Here is a 16,477-nt window from a genome sequence, read left to right as displayed (position 1 = left end):
ATCTGGTGCCCTCTTCTGGTGTGCAGCCATGCATGCAGGCAGAATGCTATATACATAATAAATAAATAAATTAATGTGTGTGTGTGTTTTGACTGAATGTTATGTCTATGTACCATGTGTGTGCAATGCCCATGGAGACCAGTAGGAGACATCAGATTCCCCTGGAATTGGAGTTATAGATGGGTTCTGGGAACCAAACCTGGTTCCTCTGGAAGAGCAACCTGTGCCCTTAACTGTTGAGCCATCACTCCAGCCTCTAATTCAATTCTTTAAGTCACTGCCTGATTTCTACATAAATTCCATAAATACTTTGAAAAAAATACAATGAAAAAGGTATTTGTTTATTAAGACTGAGTCTGGCTATGTAGCCCTGGCTGGCCTGGAACTGGGTATGTCATGTAGACCAGGTTGTCCTGGGACTCCCTGCAATCTACCTACCTTTGTCATGCGCCACCACACCTGGTACTATTTTTTATTTTTAGAGTAGGTCCTCTCTAGTTGCTGGGCAATGCGCCAGGTGGGTGACACTTTGTTTCCTTTCAGTTCCTGCATCTACCTGGCCAATCCTTAGCCTATCACACTCTCCTCACTCAACAGGATCTTACTCTGTACCCCAGGCTGGCCTGGAGCTTACTGTGTGCCCCAGGCTGGTCTTAAATTCACAGCAATCTTCTTGCATCAGGCCTCGAGGGCTGGGAGAATATGACTTCTGCTCCCTGACCTATGGGTTTGCTCTCCTGTGATTATGCCACTTTTCTTTATCATGTGGATCTGGCCCCATGCTGTCTCCTGCTCAGCTGAGTCCACTGAAAATGCTTTCCACTTTGACTTTCTTCTTCTCTTTTTCAAATTCTCACTTTTTGGGTTTTCGAGACAGGGTTTCTCTCTGTGTAGCTTTGGAGCCTAGTCAGTGCTCTTAACCTCTGAGCCATCTCTCCAGCCCTTTTTTTTGTTTGTTTGTTTTCCTTTGAGACAGGGTTTCTCTGTATTCCTTTGGAGGCTGTCCTGGAATTTGCTGTCGATCAGGCTGGCCTGGAACTCACAGATATCTGCCTGCCTCTGCCTCTGCCTCTGCCTCTGCCTCTGCCTCTGCCTCTGCCTCTGCCTCTGCCTCTGCCTCTGCCTCTGCCTCTGCTGGGATTAAAGGCGTGCACTGCCAACACCTGTCGTCACATTCTCACTTTCTTGTGGAATTTCTCTCCCATGTTATGAGTGAAAGAATATATACTAAATGGGAAAAACAAAGAATCTCATCTAAAATATGTGTACATGTATATATTTTATGTAGATGTGTTGCATGGTTTTTACTTGTTTTTGTTTTGTTTTTAGACAGGGTTTCTCTGTGTAGTCCTGGCTGTCCTGGAACTCGCTCTGTAGAACAGGCTGACTTCGAACTCACAGAGATCCATCTGGCTCTGCCTCCAGAGTGCTGGGATTAAAGGTGTGTGCCACCACCACCTGGTTGCATTTCAAACGTTTGTGTGTGTGCTCAGGTGTGAGCATGATACAGGGTTCTGTGGTGTGGAGGTCAGAGATCAGCAGGGGTGGGAATGTGTCAGTCCTCACCTTCCACCTTGTTTGAGGCAGAGTCTCTCTGGTGTTGCTAGTGCTGCTGTTGCATACACCAGGCTAGCTAGCTGAAAGTATCTGTTTTGGCCTGCCATCTCCCTGTAAGGGTACTGGGGCTACTTATAGAACATGAGTAACTCAAAAATATCTGCATCCCACACAAAAAAAAAAAATCCACCACATCATGGGTGACAACCTACACAGGCCTCTGTCCTAGGGTCTCACCTTCAATTAGCTTTGCACATCCCACATAGCCCAGAACCTCCCAAGACCAGCACAGCTGGGAGATATGATTTGAGAGAGTCTTGCAATGTAACCTAGGCAGGCCTGGAACTGGCAACAATCCTCCTACCTCAGTCTATTGAGTGCTGGGATTACAAGTGTGCAGTACCATGCCTGACTTATTTTAAAGCTTAACCTGACTTCCTAAGGGACACAATTGTGTCTTCTTAGCCTAGTGGTTTACCATTGATTTGGGCAGGGCTTGTGTTCAAACATGACTTCACCCACTGCTGGCTGGATAGGGTAGGCATGGTTCTCACATAAAGTTCAGGAAGCTTCAGAGTCAGCCTTGGCTTTTACCTTCTCCTGAGCCAGCCCCAGCCTCCTGCACCAGCATTTCACTTCCTATTCACCCAGAAACACATGCAAAGATGATCTAGACGTCTTATTCTAGCGCTGCCTCTGCTTTCCTGTTTCGTCTCTAGCTAAATAGTCCCCTTCTCACTGGAGCTACAGCCTGGGGACAGCACAGCTGTGCGTTTCTACCTTTGTTTCCTATTTAGCTTGCTGCTTTCACAGGCTGCTAACAACCCCAGACTTCCCACTCTCCATTCCAAATCACATGCTCCCTCTTGCCACTAAGCTGGCTTTTGCATCGTGCCCCAGTAGAAGGATGACACACTGTCAGGCTGAATAAAGTAGACATCTGCTCTTCTCACTCAAACCGTCAGCTCTTCCCTTTGAATAAACACCACTTACTTTGTGATTTATCTTTGGTTCATCTTCAGAGCCTTTAACTGGTTGTTTTTTTGTTTTTGTTTTTGTTTTAAGATTTTATTATGTATACAACATTATTCTGTTTCCATGTATATCTCCACACCCTAAGAGGGCACCAGATCTCATTACGGATGGTTGCGAGCCACCATGTGGTTGCTGGGAATTGAACTCAGGACCTCTGGAAGAACAACTGGTGCTCTTAACCTCTGAGCCATCTCTCCAGCCCCCTAACTGGTTGTTTTTGATACTCTAAATGAATCAGAATTTAAGAACTGAGTGGAGAACCAGGCGGTGATGGCGCAGGCCTTTAATCCCAGCACTTGGGGGGCAGAGGCAGGCGGATCCGTGAGTTCGAGGCCAGCCTGGTCTACAGAGCAAGTTCCAGGACAGCCAGGGCCACACAGGAAAACCCTGTCTCAAAAAAAAAACAAACAAAAAAAGAGTTCCAGGACAGATTCCAAAGCTATACAAAGAAACCCTGTTCTCAGAAAAGAAAAAAACAAAAACAAAAACAAACAAAAAACCCAAGTGGAGGAGGCTGAAGGAAGAGTCAGCTCAGTGGTTAAGAGTGTTTGCTGCTCACTCGTGAGGACTGGAGATGGAATTCCAGCACCCATGGTAGCAGCTCACAAATACCCTGTAGCTTCAGCTCCAAGGAACCTGTTTCCTCTTGCTGACCTACAAGAGCACCTGTGCATACACAAGTGCATACATTCACAGACGTACATGCAAACACGCACGCACACACACACACACACACACACACACACACACTCGAAATAAAATTAATGAAAATGAAATAAAGAATTCTGGTCCCACGTATAATGAGTTTGGAAATCATCCTAACCTCGTGTAAAAACTGGGCAAATGAGAATATCAAAGACTTATGACAACAGATACAAGTAACCCTAGCACTTGGGAAGTGGTGGCTGAAAGATCAGGAGTTTGACCTTAAACTACATCCTTGGGTATACAGCAAATCTGAGACCAACCTAGGCTACATGAGACCCTTCTTAAAAGAGAGAGAGAGAGAGAGGAGAAAAAGAAACAACTTATCACAGACCTGTGCAGAGAAATGAAGCCATAGTGTAGACCATTGTGTACAGAATTGGAGATAGAGAAGCATGATTTAGGGACGTAATGGAGCTTCAGGAACCAGTGCCGGGTCACCACGATCCTTCACATCTCCCAAATTCTTGTTGTTGTTGATACAGGATCTTTCTACATAGCCCTGACTGTACTGGAACTCACCACAGAGACCAGGTTGGCCTCAAACTCACAGATCTGCCTGCCTCAGCCTCCCAAGTGCTGGAATTAAAGGTGTGAGCCATCATTGCCCGGCTTCCAAATTCTTAAGTGGAAACCCTAACTCTCAATGGGATGGGTGCCCTTGATGGAGATGCTGGCTGTGCTGTCTGACAAGGACACATGAACAGAAGACAGCTGCAAAGAGGAAGTGGGTCCCTCATCAAATGCTGGATCTCTGCATCTCTTGAACCCCTTCACTTCCAGAACTGAAAGTAAGGGTTTGTCAGTCAATCCACAAATTCTGTGATATTTTTGTTACCACAAACTCAATAGACTAAAATATCTACAGAAGGTCAGGTCTGAGTAGGTGAGAAAAATCCCACAACACAATTCTTTTTCTCCTGGACTCTCTAAAAAATTGACTTATCACACACACACACACACACACACACACACACACACACACAGAGAGAGAGAGAGAGAGAGAGAGAGAGAGAGAGAGAGAGAGAGAGAGCCACCTGAGGGGTTCAGGAGCTCTGCATTCCATAGAAACTCATTTATTTTTTTCCCCCAAAAATGCTAAATGTGACAGAAAAGAATGAAATCTCACATTTAATTTCATGTTCCAATTTGCAATTCATAATATTATTCCATTAGGGGTCATCATTCAAAATGTCTCCAGTCTAAGAATGAATTATTTAACTACATGCTCAAGCTATACTTCAGAAGGTCTCATTCATAATGTATCACAATATTCGCAGAATGAGAATGTGGGTCATCACGGTGTTCCTTGGTCTTGCTTTTTGCTGTAGCTCTCACAGCCGGTATACTAAGAGTGGGCACTAAGCGTTCCTAGACAGGAAAGAATCACGAGCCTACCTACCCCAGGCACATTTATAGTGTTGGAACACAGAGCTCTTTCCTCCCATAGCCTTGATTTCCAGATGAAGAGATGGCCGTGACAGCAAGACATCGTGGCACACACCCTTAAACTTAGCACCTGGAAGGCCTAGGCAGGTTGATCTCCAGGAGTTTGAAGTCAGCCTGGTCTACATCATGAGACCCTGCTTCAAGTGAAACAAAACAAAGCTACTGTTACTTTTGTGCTTGGAAAAGGTGGTGGGTTGAAAGAAAATGGCCCCTAAAAGGAATGGCACTATTAAGAGGTGAGGCCTTGTTGGAGTGGGTGTGGCCTTGTTGAAGGAAGTGTGTCACTCTTGGGGTGGACTTTGAGCTCTATGCTCAAACTACTCCTAGTGTCCCAGGCCTCTCTCTCTCTGTTGCCTTCATAAAGATGTAGCCAGCACCATGTCTGCTTACACTACACGCTGCCATGCTCCTCTCCATGTTGATAATGGACTGAACCTCAGAAACTGTAAGCCGCCACCCCAATTCAGTGTTTTCCTTGTAAGAGTTGCCGTGGTCATAGTGACTCTTCATAGCAACAGGAGCCCTAAGAAGGTATTCATCCCTCCTGCCAGCACCATCAGTTGAAGCCCTGATCCTGGGAGAGGAAAAAAAGAAGTTGAGGTAATGTTATGGTCACTCTACCATTGGCTTGCCACAGGAATTATTTAGCCATATCAGCATCCTTCCACTGAGGCAGCAATTGTGACTTTCTGGCAAAGCCCTCCTATCCTCACGTTGAGTGTGGGGCCCTTCTTTGTCTCTCATTCCAATTCTCTGTAAATGAGTACTCTATGGCTCTGCCTGGTCCTGGACAGTAAGTGCCATGAAGTGTGTTCCTTGTGTAGATTCCAGTTTTACTTGGGTGGCTGGGCTCAGTCATTTCTAATGTAGGGAGTGAAGGGACCAGCTCCCATTTCGGCAGCCGTAACAGCTGAACACGTGTTTGTCTGACCTTGTCTTAGTCACTAAGAGGTCAGACGCCTGCCTCGTGGAAAGGAACCAATCAGAAGTTAGCTGGTGGCGCTATGCTTTACGGCTCTGGGTGTGCTTTATGGATAAGTGCACAGCAATGACGCGCAGAACATAGCAACCACCCTGGCCATAACAACCAGTTGGCCAATCAACACAGGGCAAGCCCTCCAAGCCTGGAGGCACACCAATCTGCCTGGTGATTGGGATGACCTCGGTCCTGGGCTGAGACCCTGGAGGCCTAAGTTTTCCAGGGGTCTAACAGGAGTGGCCATCATCTCCTGCCTCACAATCATGTTGTGGTTAACAATAAGCTCCAACAGCATGTATTCCTGGGTACCATGACGTCAGAACCCTGCTTAATGACTTGCATAGAAAATCCACCGTGTAACAGCAGCCCCTTCAAATGCCTCTACATTGACAGTTTCTCAACACCATTGTGCCACCGCAGCTGAATTTCCATGTATCTAATAAGTCCCCTTTCTGCCCTTTTTCTGTCTTGGTGAGTTCTTTTACTGCTAGCATTACCAGCTACTCACCATGGCTCCTGATAACACCTAAGTCTAAAATGACTCAGTGGTCATATGATGCCATAGTTTCTGTTCTGGTCCCTCTACAATAGTTGGTGCATTTATAGCTACAACTTAGCACACAAAAGGCTAGCTCAATGTGTCCATTCATGTCAGAAACCATCTGTAGCATCCAGAGGCTGCTGGCGTCAGCCTGACTTGCCAGCTGTGGGCACATTCTTAAGAAATCTGTCCCAGAGCATCCTCTGTCCTATCTGAAGACAGAACAGTTTTTTGATTGTTCGTGGGGTTTGTGTGTGTGTGTGTGTGTGTGTGGATTTTGTTTGTTGTGAGAGACAGGGTTTCTCTGTGTAGCCAAGACTATCCTGGAACCCACCCTGCAGACCAGGCTGGCCTTGAACTCAGATTCACCTGCCTCTGCTTCCCAAGTGCTGAGATTAAAGGCGTGCGCCACTACTGCCCAGCCTCAGAACAGCATTTGTTATCATCTTGTACCTCATAGGCATCTCCAGTCAATATAGGTGTAGATTCCTATGCCTTCTGATGCATGACATCAGGTAGGGGAAGCGGTTCCCAGTCAGATAGTTACAACTAGTACCGGGAAGTAGACACCATCACTCCTGTCAATCTTCTTCAAACCACTACTTTTCATTCAAAATTTTGCCTTTGTCTATCAACCCTATATATCTATATTCTCCCAGGCTAAGTGCATCTCTTCTTAGGGCTTTGAATGCAGAAGCACAGTGCTGGGAAAGTTATATAGCAAGGAATCCCAGAAATGCATTTGGGGCCATTCTACCAGTATGAATATTTCAGGCCAAAAGATGCAGGTCCTCTTTCCATTCTTTTTTCTTTTAAATTTTTTAATTTAAATTAGAAACAAGATTGATTTACATGTCAATCCCTGTTCCTTCTCCCTCCCCTCCTCCCCTGACCCCACTAACACCCTACCTATCCAATACCATTTCTGCTCCCCAGGGAGGTCTTCCATGGGGGGGGGGGATCATCAGAGTCTGTCGTATCCTTTGGATAGGGCCTAGGCCCTCCCTCCATGTATCTAGGCTAAGGGGGTATCCCTCTGCATGGAATGGGATCCCAAAGTCCATTACTACATTAGGGATAAGTACTGATCTACTACAAGAGGCCCCATAGATTTCCGAGGTCTCCTCAATGACACCCACATTCATGGGGTCTGGATCAGTTCCATGCTGGTTTCCCAGTGATCAATCTGGGGGCCAAGAGCTCCCCCTTGTTCAAGTCAGCTGTTTCTGTGGGTTTCACTGGCAAGGTTTTTTTTTTTTTTTTTTGAGACAGGGTTTCTCTATGAAACAGTCCTACATGTTCTGGAACTCACCGAGATCTGCCTGCCTCTGCCTCCCGAGTGCTGGGATTAAAGCTGTGTACCACATTCTTTTATATTAATGTTTATGTGTTTGTGTGTGTGTGTGTGTGCATCTGTGTGTGAAAGTCAGAAAACTTGTGAGAGTTTTCTCCTGTTGTGTGGGTCTGAGACCATCAGATTTGGCAGCAGTGCCTTAACCCAGATGAGCCACCCTGACAGTCCTGTTTTGTTTCATTTGGTTTTATATGACAGTCTCTTCCTATGTAGCCCAGGCAGGACTGGAGCTTGTGGCAATCCTCCTGTTTCGGTCTGCCGAGTGCTGGATTACAGGTGCATGCCACCATGGCCAGCAGTTACCATTCTTCATCTGGAGGAGGCAAAGGCCTGTCACCTCTGGTGACAGTGATCAGTGATGGTCTCCAACTGAGGGTGCTGTTAGGAAGGCTTAGGTGGTGTGGCATTGCTGGAGGAAGTGTGTCACTGGAGGCCAACTTTGAGAGTTTAAAAATTCCCGCTGTTTCAGATTCAATCTCTGCTTTCAGGGGCTGTTCCAGCCACCACACCTGCCTACTGCCATGCTTCCCCTATGCCAATGGTGCTGGCTTCTTTACCCCTCTGGAACCACAAGCCCAAATAAGCCCTTCTTTCTACAAGTTGCCCTAGTAATGGTGTTTTATCACAGCAATAGAAAAGTAACCAATATCCCATCCTTATCTTTTTTTTGTTTTTTGTTTTTTGTTTTTGTTTTTTGAGACAGGGTTTCTCTGTGGCTTTGGAGCCTGTCCTGGCACTTGCTCTTGTAGACCAGGCTGGTCTTAGAGATCACCTGCCTCTGCCTCCCGAGTGCTGGGATTAAAGGCGTGTGGCACCACCACCCAGCCACCATCCTGATCTTACATTTCCCAATGTCTTCCAAACTGGGTGAAAAGGTAAATTGTTTTAGAGTCTTTGCTAGGGTCTCCTATCAATTCACCCAGCTTCTTAGAGTGCTACATTAAGGGTTTTATCTTCACTGATTTCCATTCTAGCTCATATTTTTTGTCTTTTTAAACAAGTTTTATTTATTTTTCTGCCACTGAGCTACCTCTCCAGTTCTGGACTACCTCACTTCTGACCAAATTACAAATATAAAGGGGTTTCTAAAAACACCTTCGGAGGCCATAACTCACTAAAAGCAATCACAGGGCTCTTTGAAAGCTGTTACGTGCAATAATGTTTTATTTCAAGCCGAGTGTACAGATCAAAATTAGCCAAAGCAAGAGCAATGAGACTGTGCAAGGGTCCAGGCTTTTACTGTGTAAAGCTTTTACTGTCCTCAGAGCAACATGTCTTCCCAATACAGATGACAACAGTGTGCTTGGAGCAATTGTCAACCAGAGAATGTCAACTGAGCATCACCTTTCAGTTTCTTTTTTAGAGTAGGGACAGATTCAAACTCAGGTCCTCATGCTTGCACAGCAAGCACTTCACCACTGTGCTCTCTCTCTCTCTCTGAGACAGGGTTTCTCTGTATCTTTGGGGGTTGTTCTGGAACTCTCTCTGTAGACCAGGCTGACCTCAAACCCACAGAGATCCACCTGCCTCTGCCTCCCGAGTGCTGGGATTAAAGGCGTGAACCACCAATGCCCAGCCCTTTCAGAGTTTCCTGTTGGAGTTTCAAGACTTAGTCTTTGAATGATAGGCTGAGCCCATGTCATTCTTCAGCCCCAACCCCACCCCTTGAAAGATGGTTGATGTCACCAGGCTTACAAGCCTACAATAAATCACTATCAGCATAAACGCCAGGGCTGAGGAAATAAAGAACAAAGCCATGAAGGCTGGATGAGGTAGAACGTGCCTATAATCCCAGCATTTGAGAGAGGCAGAGGCAGGAAGATTGGGGATTTAAGAACAGTTTTTAAAGTGAGTTTTTAAAGCTGTCCTCGGCTATATGAGAGGGGCAGAAGAGAAGGAAAAGGAGGAGACGCAGAAGACCCACCACTATCAAAAAAAGGAAGGAAAATCCAAGGTCCAAATTCTTTACTACATACCTCTTATCTGCTGATGCCTTATAAAGACAGTTAAAATAGTGGCTGGACTGAGAGTGTAGGGAGGGAGTAAAACATACACATATTCTAATTCTTAAAATAACCATGCAAAGTTGAATATGTCTTGGTACAAGTTACATTTTTTTTTTTTTTTTTTTTTTTTTTAGAAAAAAAACGATGGGAGTGAGGCATGTTGACACACACACCTACAATTTATTGGGGCAGAAGGGTCAGGACATCAGGGCTAGCATGTGCTACATGAGACCCTGTCTCAAAATAAAGTGATAGAGCTGGGCATGGTGGCTCCTGCCTAGGATTCTAGGACTCAAGAAGTCGAAGGAGGGTGACGCAAGTTTGAGACCAGCCTTAGTTACAGAGTAAGATCCTGTCTCCAAAAGATAAAAGAACTGATGGACAGGGATGGTAGATAAGATATGCCAGGAGCTCCTTGAGGACATATGATCTGGGAGCTAAGACCTGTGAGATAGGGGGGAGAACTATGTGGATATCTGAGAAGGTCTGTCCCCGCCAGTAACAGGAGCCAGTATAGAATTCAAGATGGGAAAGTGCCTGTCATCTTCAAGTGGCAAGAAGTCCACTATATGGGAAGGGATGATTTGTGGGAACTAGCAGGCAGCAGCAGATTAACAGCAGACTGCAGAGAAGAGAGGAAATGCATGCAGGGCCATATCCAACAAAGAATTCACAGCCAACAGATTCAGGGTAAGGTGGGGGACACAGGGAAGAAACGGAGTCCCTCACCCCCGTTTGCTGGGACTCTCACAAACAAGAGTGGGACCACGACCCCAGTCCAACAGCACCCTACTTCCTTGTCACCTATGTGTACTATGTATAGTAAGGGTTCTTTGGATGCTTTTGTTGGCACAGAGCTTCATGTAGACAAGGGTAGCTCTCACTTGATACGCAGCTGAGGATGACCTTGAACTCCGCATCCCCCTGCCTCTGCCTGAGACTACAGGTATGAGTGCTGCCATGCCCAACTTGACCTGTGGTTGATCAGCCTGTAAACCTGCATAGTGCACTGTGAAGTAATTTTCCCAGAAAAAAACAAAACAAAACAAAAAAAAAAACAAAAAAAAAACAAAGCTCATTGTAAACCTAATTTCTAAAAGAAAACTCTTTATCAGTGGTTTTCAACCTTCCTAATGCTGAGACCCTTTAATACAGTTCCTCATGTGGTGATGACCCCCAGCCAGAAAATGATTCTTGCCAGGACTTTATAACTATAATTTTGCTACTGTTAAGAATTGCAATGTGAACATTTTGGGGGAGATATTGGTTTGCCAGAGGGATTGTGACCCACACAAGAACCACTGGCTTAGATGAAAGTATATGAACACATTCCCACCTAATCTTTAAAACTCTTTGGCCAATGAAACTTAGGCCACCAAGGTGACACACACACACACACACACACACACACACACACACACTAGTTACACATGACTTTTTAAAAGTCCGAACCCACTCCAGGGCATGTTCTACTGTCCTTTTCTTCTATGTTTCTTCTTCCCTCTCTCTCTTACTGTCCATACTGACATCTATATTAAAACGCTTCAGCTTGGGTTCATATTAGCTTATCCTGAAGCTCGTTTCTGGGGTGTAAGTCAACAACCTGGCTTTTGTCTCACAGGAATGGTGGCCTCCGCTGCTTGGGAGGCTGAGATAGGGGACGTGCAAACTCAAGGCCTGCCTGGACTGTAAAGAATTCTCATTCCACCTGAGTAGAATGTGGCTAAAGCATACTAAACACTCCTTGGCTCGTCTGAAGAAGCCGGGAGGTAGCCTTGTGTCTCCTGATCATGATATAACATATACAAAGGATGAAGTAGAAGTCAACATGAAAAATGAAAGCCACTTGGCTGAGAAATGAGTGCCAGGTATGAACTGGTGCTTCTCAAAAGAGGGGATGGCCAACAGGCCCCTGAAAAGCTGTTCTTCATGAACACTAGGCAACAGAGAAATGCAAGCCACAAGGCTAAGCGCTGCTGCGGCACTGCAGAAAGGTGAAGGCTTTAAACACCATCAGAGCTTTAAAAACCATCACAGAGGCCCCAGGACGCAGATGGTTGTGCCACTTAGCACAAACCACTTTCATTTGTACTGAGACTAAAGTGTCCATACCTCATACCTCATACCTCTTCCTAAATTTGCATATTCAGCAGGACAGGTTTGCCCCCCCAAATTTGCATAAGAATGTTTAGAGCTATGTTTAACATTTACAAACTGAGAATGATTCAAGTGGCCAACAAACAGACTTATGGTCACACAATTGGTGTTTAGAATAATAAACAATATGTAGACCTCACCAAATACTGAACAAATGAGCACACAAGATTCAATTTGTGAGCCTATGTGCCTACTGATGAAAGCGGGCTAACCTAACCAATGCTGTGGGAAGAGAGAACCCACTGCAGAGAGAGTGACTGGAAAAAGAGATCTTGGAACACCATATTGTAGTGTCACACTTGACCCAGATGCTAGTTAAATAGGTGAGTCCAATTTAGGAGTAGTCACCAAACTCTGTACTGACAGTTGGCACTTCCCTGTATCAGTATTATACTACGATAAAAAATGTCTGTGAAGGTAACCAAGGGATCCCTGGGGATGGGACCAGTGCTTGGATGCTCTGTTCCACACTGAGCTGAGTGAGAGACACTTGGAACAAAACACACTGTGGAGTCGAAGAAAGACTATTTCTATTCACGGATGCTGCTTCTACTGACTGTTAGACACAGGGTCTTACCATGTTGCAGAGACCAGTCGAGAGCTCTGGGGCCCAAGAGATCCTCCTGCTTCAGCGTCTGAGTAGCTGGGGCAACAGGCCTACTCCTTTGTACCTAGCTTCATTTCAAGATGCTGAGACTAACCCAGGGGGTTCTAAAGCTCTCGGGAAGGAATCTACTCCAAAGAAAACTGGGATTGCTACTGTGTCACTTTGTTGCAACACTAGTTAAGTTGTGGCATCACTTTGAAACCCATCCTTTTAAGTGCAGCTGCTCTGAAGTTCAGGAAAAGCCAAGCACCCTGACACCGCTGCAAGCTTGGAATGAGGACATTGACGAGTCCTACAGGTTGTCACGTCTAATAAGATAAACATAGGTAATCAGAACCCACATAAATACAGAAGCTCTTTCAGACTATAGATACTTTTCTTGAGAGAAAAATGGCTATTTGAGAACTCTACTACTGATCGGTGTCACTTTTCCTGTGACCTTGAAAGAAGCCATCATTTTATAATCCCAAGTACCTGTGAATCCCTGGCTGGGACTAGTTTATTGGTCCACTTAGCTCTTTCTAGTTTTCTTCTTTTTAATTTTTCTTTTAATCACTTTTTCCTTTGAAAACTATTCTTTACTTTTCATCCAGCACTGTGCTTTATTTCCACTCTAAAGATAAATCATCAGGAAAAAACTTAAGGTTTTTTCCAGGGGTGACTTGAAACAGGTGCATACTTTTCTCAAATCTAAGCTGGCTCTAGGGTGCCTTGGCCCTGAGGCCCAGCAGGAAGTCTGACAAGCTGCAGAGCCCATGGGTCATATCTGCTGAAGAGAGACCACATGGGCAGCTATGCTTCTGAAGATCCTCAGCGAAGACAACCCGACTGAGGTAAAGTCAACACTGTGAGTACATCTATCCTCCAGGCCAGGAACACCTCACCGTTCCGAGAACACCCGGTGAAGTAAGGATGCATGAAGACTCCAATAATCCCAACAGAGTGGAATATCTGAAGTGACAGACATTGGAAAAACAGCCTAGTTATGAAACCTGCTAGCGGAATGGAAGTATTTGGATACCTGGTGCCTCATAGCAGTGGGAGAGAAAACAGAGGCCTGAAGCAAATTCCAACAAAATAGTGTCTCGTGCGCATGCTGCCACCAGAAGTGCATTGTCCTTACAGACTTAAAGGGAGACAAACCCCCTGATGCTGGCATGAACATCAAGATTGCAAACTGTGGCTTCAGCAGCCAATCTGTCTTTTTACAACAAGCTGGGTGCTTTCTGGGGCAGTTTGGCATTCTCCTAAAGCAGCTGCACTGAGCCGGGGACCTCCATGCTCTGGTAGGTGTGCTCCTGCCTTGTGACCTACAGAGGTTCAGGGAACTGCCAGAGAGGTGCAGAACAGGAGATATTCATCCTATGTGGCTACGGTGAGAAGAATACATTCAAAGACCAACTCATTCATTCTCAGCCCCAGGGAGGAGAACACTGTGATGGACCCATTGATAAATGTGAGCCACCAAGATGAGGAACTTAAGCAGTATGTGGGGGGCTCGTCCTGTCTTCAAGGTTATGGACAGGACTTCTTAATGGGCTGGAAATTCAACAAGACAATGGCCTCCTATGTCTTCTCCTGTGCTCTTTTTAACTCTGAGCTCCACAGCTACCTTGGCACCTGAAGACGTGGCCCTCGGGTGATATGACCAACAACAGCACACCTCCCCCAAGCCAGCCAGGTACAACTTCAGCTGCCGGCTAACCTCAAGGGGTGTGGTTCCAGCAGCCTGCCATCCATCTTTCATCGTTCCTCTTAGAATCCTCGGGGGAGCAGCACAGGTCCCGAGGACAAGGAGATGGAATGGAGGACCACAGTGCAACGCTGTGCTCACCAGCTCCAAGCCAGCCTGACAGAAAGAAGACATCCCTCCCCTTCATCGTCTCCCACCATCTCCCCTATGAACATGTTATAACAGGAATCCCCTTCTTGTGGGACAGCCAGGCTTGATGAAACATCCATTCAGGTTAGCAGGGCCTGGATTGCTCCACGGAGCATAGCTGTGGGGTCTCCCTGCCCGGCACAGCTACAGCCAGCCATCCCTGTGGTCTCTCCCTCCACCCATATGGTAGCCCAAGTGTCAGAGCTCCAGACAAACTAGCTTCAAGATATGTCCAAAAGGAAATCCATCCCCATCGGGCAGCACACACCTGTGCTGGCTAGTGGATCTGCCCAAGGACCCGGCTCCAGCCTTATCTCTAAGAACCGGCCAAGACCACCAGGGGCCCAATCTTATCTTCTTTAGGCAGTTCAGGTTCAACTGCATAGGAAGAAATCGTTGCTTCAAGGTTTCCAAGAGAAATCTTAATGACTTTGAAGACCAACACGAAGTGAAGATTGGCTTGCTTGGAGAAGTCAGGTGCCCCTTGTAGCTTGGGTAGAGAGGACACCGAGCTCCAGTGTCCAGCGAGGTTCTTTGTTTTGGCGCCTGCAGCTGGCTGGTGCTGAGAGCCCCTGCATTGAAAGCGCCAAGCGGTCTAACCTATGGGTCTCTGGAATCTTTCAGTCTGAATCTCCATGGCCTGGAGGAGTGAACATCTCCTGGCCATGCACCCTGCCACGTTGGAGCCTTCCCTCCCCTGCTGGGCTCAGGTTTCCATCGGCCTCTGTGGGAAAGAGAGGAGATGCTGTAAAATCAGAAAACCATCAGGAGAGAGCAAGACAGGAGCAAACAGCAAGATGGGGGTTTGGGTCTTGCCAGGAGCTGCAGTACCAGTTGCCTGGCAGGGACCGAGGTGGGCAAGAAGCAGGAAGGTCTGCTGGAGGGCCCTTCTGGGTGCTCTGAGCAGCTGAAGGCCGATGCCACCTTTCTTCTCATGTGCTCTTTGGGGAGTGGAGACAGTATGTGCAGCCTCTCTTGGGCCAGGGTTGCTCAGCTTTTTGAATTCAAGGACAGCCAGGGTTGGAAGCACTTGCTGCCCATTTACTTTTCCATTAGCCATGCACCAGCAAGTCCTGGGAATGTCTTGCCCCCCCCCCCCGCTCCCCCACCCCCCATATCTCTGTATTCTTTGCCTTCTCTTCCTGATACTGTCAAGCCTCCTGCATGCAGATTTTTTTAGGGACCAAATGCATAATATTTGGGAGGCCAGCAAACACATGGATTTCCCCCTTTGAAATTGGGATCAGAAGCCATGTGATGGTGGTTCATGCCTTTAATCCCAGCACTTGGGAGGCAGAGGCAGGTGGATCTCTGTGAGTTCAAAACCAACCTGGTCTACAAGAGCTAGTTTCAGGAAATCTCCAAAGCCACAGAGAAACCCTGTCTTGAAAAACCAAAAGAAAAAAAAAAAGAAAGAAAGAAAGAAAGAAAGAAAAAGAAAAGAAATTGGGATCAGTGAATGACTTATGATTATAAACTATCAGATATTTACTTCTGTAGCTCTCATTAACACTATTAGACTTTCCAGGAAAAAAAGATCTACCTTCCTGAAAGAATTACCTTAAATAACATTCATTTGGAGTTTTGGTTAAATATTATTGTCAACTAATAATATTTTCTTGTGCTGTTTTTTTTTTTTTGTTTTTTGTTTTTTGTTTTTTTTTTTTTTGAAACAGGGTCTTGTAGTATATATATACCCCTGGCTGTCCCAGAACTAACTGTGCAGATCACGCTGGTTTCAAGTTCTTGGAAATCTACTGGCCTCTGCCTCCGAGTGCTGGGATTAACCGGTGTGACCCAGCCAAATAATTTATTTTTTGAGACAAGGGTCTTATGTAACCCAGTCTGGGCCGAAGCTCACTATGTAGCTGAAGCTAGTTTTGAATTCCTGTCCCTCCTCCCTTTACTTCTCAAGTGCTGGAATTATAGGTGTGCACTGGCTATAATTTTTATGAGTCAATGTTTGAGGTATGAGGAGGTAGGTATGGGAGGGGTATGAAGAGGAGAAGAACACTCAGATCATAACAGCACACTCAGATAACCTTCTTGGTCTAGCAGAGAAACCCTGTCTCAAAAAAACAAAAGAAAATAAAACAAAAAATTTAAAAAAATTAATTGAAAAAAAAAAGAGACTAAAGCTGGCACTTACAGAGGCAAGAGACATGACATGAAGGGCTGTCTTTATGGCTATGTTCTTACTAAGGA

The sequence above is a fragment of the Cricetulus griseus genome, chromosome 3 (assembly GCF_003668045.3).
Source record: "Cricetulus griseus strain 17A/GY chromosome 3, alternate assembly CriGri-PICRH-1.0, whole genome shotgun sequence".
Classification (NCBI taxonomy): domain Eukaryota; kingdom Metazoa; phylum Chordata; class Mammalia; order Rodentia; family Cricetidae; genus Cricetulus; species Cricetulus griseus.
The sequence above is the reverse complement of the archived record's forward strand: the minus strand, read 5'-3'. Positions refer to the sequence as shown.